Source organism: Adiantum capillus-veneris, chromosome 6 (assembly GCF_014529385.1).
Source record: "Adiantum capillus-veneris isolate H3 chromosome 6, ASM1452938v2, whole genome shotgun sequence".
NCBI classification, from domain to species: domain Eukaryota; kingdom Viridiplantae; phylum Streptophyta; class Polypodiopsida; order Polypodiales; family Pteridaceae; genus Adiantum; species Adiantum capillus-veneris.
In genome coordinates, this window is record NC_140936.1 from 170,431,899 (window position 1) to 170,439,572 (window position 7,674).

General features: G+C 42.6%; 1 pseudogene; it reads left to right on the forward strand.

Moving 5' to 3' along the window:
- Nucleotides 1–2,216: 2,216 nt before the first annotated feature.
- LOC147456704 (uncharacterized) lies at nt 2,217–3,576 on the forward strand (annotated as a pseudogene).
- Nucleotides 3,577–7,674: the final 4,098 nt, after the last annotated feature.

The following is a 7,674-nucleotide window of genomic DNA, read 5'->3' on the forward strand; positions in this document are numbered from 1 at the left end:
TTGATCCTTATCTGATAATACCCAAAGCGAAGATCAATCTTTGTGAAGATCTTAGCCCCGTATAACCTATCCAATAGCTCATCAATCCTAGGAATGGGGTACTTGTTCTTAACAGTAACTTGATTAAGCCCACGGTAGTCTATGAAAAGTTGTAAAGACCCATCCTTCTTCTTTTGTAAAAGGACTAGAGCACCCCAAGGAGACGTACTTGGTCTGATAAATCCTTGCTCAGTAAGTTGTCTAAGTTTCTCTTTGAGTTCAATTGCTTCAAGGAGTGACATTTTAGATGTCTTTTAAGAAACGGGTCCACAGCTAGGGATAGTCTCAATTTTGTGATTAACTTCTCTAGGTGGTGGAAGACTCGTGAGATCCTCAGGGAACACATTTGAATACCCTCTCAACCATTCAGGTTGAAAGTTTGAATCTATGTCTTCTATCTTGCTAAATTTAACTACATAGATCTGTTGACCCTTTCGTAAACCCTTAAGAAGTCTACTAGCTTTGACTAAGTGAGCTTTAGGTTTCCCTTTCTTCCCTTGAACTAGAACCTCATTCCCTGATTTGTCTGTAAAGGAAAAATTGCCTTGTGCACAATGAATATGAGCTTCAACCAGTCCATTCTCAATATCACATCGTATATTCCTAGAGGTGAAGTACAAAAGTGAGAAGAAGTAGAGTATCCCCCTAGTTCAAATTCTACATGTTGTTAAACCGAGGGAATTTTGGATGTTTTACCTTAGTGGAATTGGGAATATCAACTTTTGTAGTTTTGGGATTCCAAGGGATGTTCATGGGAAAGGGCGTTGCCCATTAGTATTCTCTAACTATGTAACTGTCGGTCAGTATCTTTCTCATAATATGAAGGCGGAAGTTATGGCGGAATTAGTATGTTTCTATGTTCTGTTCCAGTTCCATTCTATTTCCTGTGTTTGCCTGTTCTGAATGTCTGTACCTTAAACACTGGTGATCATGGTGTATGTGTGACGTAGCATGGATGGATTCAGATTTCTCTTGTGGGAGCGAGTGCTGAAGAGACGGAAGTAGTTACTGAATGAAGGGAAGACGTTCAAAATAGGGCAAGTCTGTATGGGCAGTTATTTGCACTCTAGAAGAAGACAGTTACATTCACGTTGATGGAGTTGGGCTGATTTTTTGGTGGAATGGAAGAAATCTTTTTTCATGCACATTGTTATCGTCTCTGTGTTTCACTATTTATGAGTCAGAGTCGTTGTCGATTTTGAGTGCAAAAAGTCATCAAAATTCAAATGTTGCCCTAGAAGAAGCAAAAGAGGACACATATCCAGATTGGACAAGAAGATTTGGATGTACCAGAGGATTATCTGAGAGACAGACAGAAGGAGGAAGTGGAAGATGAACCAGATTTATTATCACAGATTTTGCGGGTCACCAGGAAGAAATTTCAGGGGATCAGTTCCACCAGGGGGGAGTTATGGGAGTCAAGTTCTACTAGGAGGAAGAGCAGGAAGTTGAGTACCACCAAAATCGGGAATCAGATAAGTTTGCAGAATTAGAATTCAAATCAGAATGACTGTTGCAGAGTTTGAAGTCAAATTGCAGAATCTGGAATTAGAACTGTTGCAAACGTGGAAGTCAAAAAGCAACCAAATTTCAAATCAAAGTTCTAGCGGATAAGGGCCATGGGGAGTCAAAAGAAGAAAAGGAAGAAATGCAAGGTATGCATGAGTCAAAAGCATGAAGTGGAGGATTGCCCATGTGTAGTTGATGAGTGTTCAGAGGGAGATGCATGTAGGAAGTAGTGTATGGTGGATTTGTGTTCAAAACTTCAAAAATTTAGCCGAAGAATGCATAAAGCATCAGTTGATGGGACACAGGTAGCATGGGATAAGTTGGAAGATTTTGGGAATGACTTAGAGAGGGCATATGAGTGGTTGACTAATCATAAAAAAAAGAGGAGGACATCATGTTCCAACATGAAGGAGGTGAGAAAATTGCAGGAAGCATGTGAGAGATTGAGGGATGCATATGCGGCTAAGTTTGAAGATGAATTAAGTGATGATGATGACTGATGGGTTGGCTTGGAGACGGACATCCATCATGTGGGGATACCAAAGGTGGAGGAGAAGGAGGTGCAAAAGGAGGTTGGCCAAGAGAGCCTAAAATTGCCCCTAGATACCCCTACCCTACCACTGGAGTGTGCTCATAGAGTGGAGACGGAATATCCATTGCTGAAATTGATGTCGGTGTTGTCACTTGTTAATGAGATTTATTATTCAGAGGAGAAGCAAATCATACATATTGAGGATGTTGTTCACGGAAATCAAAGACCATTTGAAGAGGCGAATAATGTGAGGAATGGACAGGTGGATAGTCGGATGAACGGAGAGGTGATGGATAGAGAGAGGAAGGAAGAAGAAGAGGTGATTGATTTATTTTTGGGTTCAATTGAGAATGTATGTAGGATTACAAATGAAGAGTCAAAGCAGGAAGAAGTTTCAAAAATCAGATGTACCCAGGAGGAATTTGCAGCAACAACAATGAACAACTCAGTTTCGGAGGAATTGTCACCACGAAGGTCCACTGATGTAAATATGCAGTTAGCAAATCTTGTAGAAATTGTATCCCAACAATGTACACAGTAGTTTTGATCAGAAAATCAATGGGTGGTAGATCAGCCAATGCAAGTGGGAAGTTGGAAAGAAGACCATGTGGAGGATCAACAATATCAGCAGGATAAAAGGCAGCAAGGTAAGGAGGAGCAACATGAGGTCAGGGAAAAGAGCCAGGCAGAAACCCTGGTTACCTTTATCCTACCACGGAAGTGTGTCCATGAAGCACAGGAGGATTATTCCTTTTCAACTGATTGAAGTGTCATGCTCATTGGGAATTCACATACATTTGAATAGGACAGTTGTCAGCAGCGAATGGGGGATGTGCATGTTAATGCAGATATCATGGCGGAATTTTGTCATTTCAAGCAGACTTCAAAGAAAATGTCAAAAGAGAATGTCAAAAGAGCCAAGCAACAATTGCAGCAGCAAGGACCAGAAGATGACAGCAGCATAATGGAGGAGATTGAGGATGATGATATTCATATTGGAAGTTGGAGGTGGCATTCCATATTGCAGCAGTTTCATATAGATGGAAATGAAGAGATATTGAGGGCAAATTTTAAGTTGATAAAGCAAGTCAAATTTTGGAAGATGCCAAATGTGATTCAGACTCAAATTTAGATTTCAATTCAGATTCAGTCTCAATTTTGGATTTGGATTCAACTGCAATTTTGGATGCAAAGACCAATTCAAATGCAAATTTTAATGGAAGCCGTGGAAAGCTTGATGAAGAGGTATGACAATCAGTGTCACAAGGAGGATGACATCGATACTCAGTGGCAATTAACAACATCATATTTTTCCTGGAGTGGACAAAATCAGAACAAATATGAAGGAGTTGATAGGGCACTGTTGTATAAGGGACATGAAGAGGAGTATCCCAAGTGTCAGATTTTGGTTCAGATTCATATTCCGAATGGAGATGAATTTTATCATGGCGATTGTCAACCCATTTGTCAATTTGGGAGTCAAGCAGAAGATGTAAACGTGGAAGTAGAGGATGTTCAGCAGAATGCAGATTTAATGTCAAAGTATGTTCAACATGCAAAATAGATTTTGGAGGAATTTTTTAGTGCATGGATGTCCAGGCAGGTGAAATTCAAAATTTTTCAGGAGGGAGATTGGGTGATGTTATATAATTCTAAGTTGGGACCACATCCGGGTAAGTTGAAGCTGAGATATTTGGGGCCTTATCAGATTGAATCAGAACAGGGCCTAGGAACATTTTTGTTGAAAGATGTCTTCAGAACCAAGATTTTGAAACCTGTGAATGGGTTCAAACTGAAGAAATTTTATGGAAAGGTTCCTGAGGTTCCCAAGTGGATGGTCAACAAGGCTAAGGATATTGGCAGTAAATTGTTAACAGTTAGTGTTTTGCAGGTTGCAGCGGAATTTTCGAAGGTAGCATTGGCAACTTCTTGTTGCAATTCAAAACCTGTAAAGGGATCTGGAATTCCGAATTCGGATTGCGGACTGGAAGTTGGAATTTGGATTGTGGAATTGGAAGTCAAGAAGGAGGAAATTCGGAGGAATGAAATTGGGCAAAATGGTCAAGTGGTACTCATTAGTGCGGGTACTCAGTTTGAGGCTAAAAATTCGCTTAGTGCTGATGTGACCCAATTAAGGACGAATATTTTTTGGGTGAATCTTGCATGGTGTGCCCAAATCGAGGTGAAAATTCATCGTTATAAGACTAAGGTGGTGAGAAGTGTTGGAGATCATATCCAAGCGTGAGAACGTCGCAGTTCACTGACTGTTAAGGAGAAGACGGGCGAAATGTTTTCAGAAAATATTAAGGGAAATCTGATGGTGGGGATGCAGGACGATGCGTCAGAATCAATGACGAACACAAGGTCGATGAAGACGGCGATGGGGGAGCTGTTCAAGGCGAGGCAGCAGGAAGATCACATCGAGGTGGAGAGTGATGAAGCTGGGTCTACAAGTGATCAAGGGAGTGCGGAGACGGTAGTGAGACAGCGTTTGATCCAAATGAGGAGGAAACGCAGGTATGGCTCAAGCGCATAGGCCTTTATGAGTTTGCATTTTTACCTTGGGATGCATGGGCAGAGAACGAGTTCGTTGAGCAACAGTGGAACATGATTAAGGAGGGTGATGGAGTGATTACGGGGGATGTGCACCTGACACCAAAATTGGTGTCCAAGGTTTTCAAAGTTCCATATTTGTTTGTGCCGGCTAAGGGGCGGAAGGTGACTGACTCTCAGATGAAGGGGGAATTTGGAAATCCAATTGGGACGAAGGCATATTATATGGTGCGGAATGCGGACGGAATAAGAGTCACAAATCTGTTTTGGTATCTGGAGAAGGTGTGCATTCTGCAGAAGACCGCTTATATGTCTAAGGAGTCTTTTGCACCATTGTTTCAAGCTGAGAAGGGAATTAAGGTTGATTGGGCAACAGTGTTGTATGATCGGATGCAGCTTACAGGTAAGAGAGATAGGTGTCGAACACCGGCAGTGGGCCGAGTGGCGCCATATTTGGCTGCAATCTTTGAGCATGTTTTGAGGGTTTTGTCAGTACCAGCAGGTTTGAGGACACCGGGTGCAGATGTGTTGAAGGAAGAGGGAACATTCAGTGGAATGAAGCGGAGGAAGTTGTTGTTGGGATCTCCAACAACTGATAAAAGCAAATCACCTTTTAAGGTTTCTTGGAAGGGTTTGAAGGAGCCTGAATCAAAGTTGAATTTTTTCACCATGGAGTCAGAGTCCAAGAAGTCGGAGTCTAAAGGTAAGAAGCTCACATTGTTTATGAAAGGGATTGGTGGAGCTGCGGAGAAGAATGTTCCGGACAGTTTGAAGGTTAAGGTAGGTAGCAGTGTCAGTTATGAGGCCAGGGGGATTTTCTTTATGGAGGAGGCTGCTAACTGTTTGGCTCATTTGAATGAGTTCCTGCAGAATCAGGATGCGGCGCTTAGGGTGATGGAAAGTGAGAAGATGGAACATAAGTGTAGCACTATTCCAGAATGGGAACTGCAGAAAGTCAGGATGCAATTATTTCAAGAGAGGTTAGATAAGGAAAGATTGCAGGAGGAGGTTAAGAGGATTACAGCTGACGCTATGGCAAGGAATGCTGAAATTTTGAGTGTGGCTGAGGATTTCACTCGGTGGGCAGATGGACTGAAGACCGCAGTGGATAAGCAATCTGAAGAATTGGGGGACAAGGTGGCTGATTTGACCATAGCTGAGAGTGGTGTCGTAGTAGCCGTTCCCACTTGTGCTGACGGTTAGTCTTGTAAAAAGATAGTATATGCTTATAGCGCACTGTCGTTCCGGTTTTCGAGTGAGTCGAGTAAGAAGACATTTTGGATGTTGAATCTAAAAAAGTGTCTGAGACTTCTTCAGGAATTGTGTGCAAGGAATTGCCTTGATTCACGCTTTCTTCGGTAGATACTGTACTAGAGGTTTCTCCGAGTATGCCCTGATTTCCTAGTACACGACTAGATCTAAGGTTCATACAGACTTATGAAGCCCTGGATAGAGTACTCACCTTTGGATTGACTTGCGTCAATTTCCACTTGATTCAATTGCAACTTTTTGTCAAGCCACGGATCCCTCGTCTGCAACCTGATTCCTATATAAATTTGATTAAGTTAGTGTTGGGGTATAAAGCCCAATGTGGTCGCCCAGGTAAGTGGGCGGGCCGCCAGGTATGTACACATGTTCTTTGTAAAAACCTAATAAGAACTCACTATGCTCTACACATTACAGTAGAGCGAGTTCACCATATCGTCGTGCTCTTCTTCTCGCACTCTCTCTCGCGTCGCACATCCGCTCGTACTCCTTCAACTAGTATCAGAGCTCAGATCGAGGCTCGAGGCAGCACTACAGGAGGCTAGAGTCACCAGCTCAGATTGGAGTGAAATTCGACAGGCGAAGACAAAGGTCTGTGCAGGCCATTTTCGACTACGTGGTCTCAGAGTGTTGATTTGTGGCTGTCTACACATCGAAGGACGGCTTACAGTTCTTGGAGGCGTGTCACATACGACACGGGCGCATCTACACACAGACTGTAGGCGACATCCACTAGTTCATCAGGTAGCTTGTGTTTGCTGCTTGATATTCCAGATTTCATCCTGACATTGCAGGTACTTCCACATGGGATGTATTGTAAGAGATGATGTATGTCTGTTGAGGGTTTGCTGGCTGTGAGTCACGCAGCAAACAACCGCCGCAGCGGTTACAGCATATAGTGGGAAATTTGTGGATGTATGACTTTGTGGGAAGTCTATGTACTGTCAGATTTACTGCAGCCTTTGTTGAGGGTCGAGTGAGGTTTTATTGAGCTGGGGGATTTTCGAATGTTGAGATCCTTTCGGTGATACAGGTCTTGGAGCGATCCCTCGAGCACCCTTAGATAGGCAGCTAGGATGTATTGACTGTGAGTTAGACAGTTGGGATTGCATCTTTGCTTTACTGCCGTTAAGTCATTGTCGCAGTCTATGCTTACAGGACAGTGACAGGACAGTCAGAGACAGTACAGGTGCAGGACAGGTTTACCCACAGCTTACAGTGTTAGAGAGACAGTGGTTTTTTGAGCTATTTTTTTGTCTGTTTTTTAGTACAGCAGAGCCATTTTACAAAGGAGACTCTGCCGAAATTTATGCAGAATCTGAAGCTTTCTTGGCTCATTTGAGAGGTTGATATTGGTTCAGAGGTCAGTTTACAGGGGAAACTCTGCCGAATTTTTCCCAGGAAAGTAAACTACTGTGAAGCGTAGCTATGGCTGGATCACAGGACACTGCTCTTTACAATATCAAGAAGCTGGATGGAAACAATTTCCCATTGTGGAAGCAATAGATTTGGCACGTGTTGGTACAAAAGAAGCAGATAAAACCTATAAAGCTCAAGGGGATAAAACCAAAAGATATGGACGAAGATGAATGGAGCGAAATGGATGAATTGGCACTTTCTACCATTATGCTGACTTTGGCAGAAAGCGTTTACTTCAATGTAGCAGACGAGATGTCGGCTTATCAAGCATGGTTAAAGCTGAGTGATCTTTATGAGAAGCAGAGTGCAAATTCACAGGTATACTGGCTTAAGAAGCTTGTTGACTTGAAGATGAA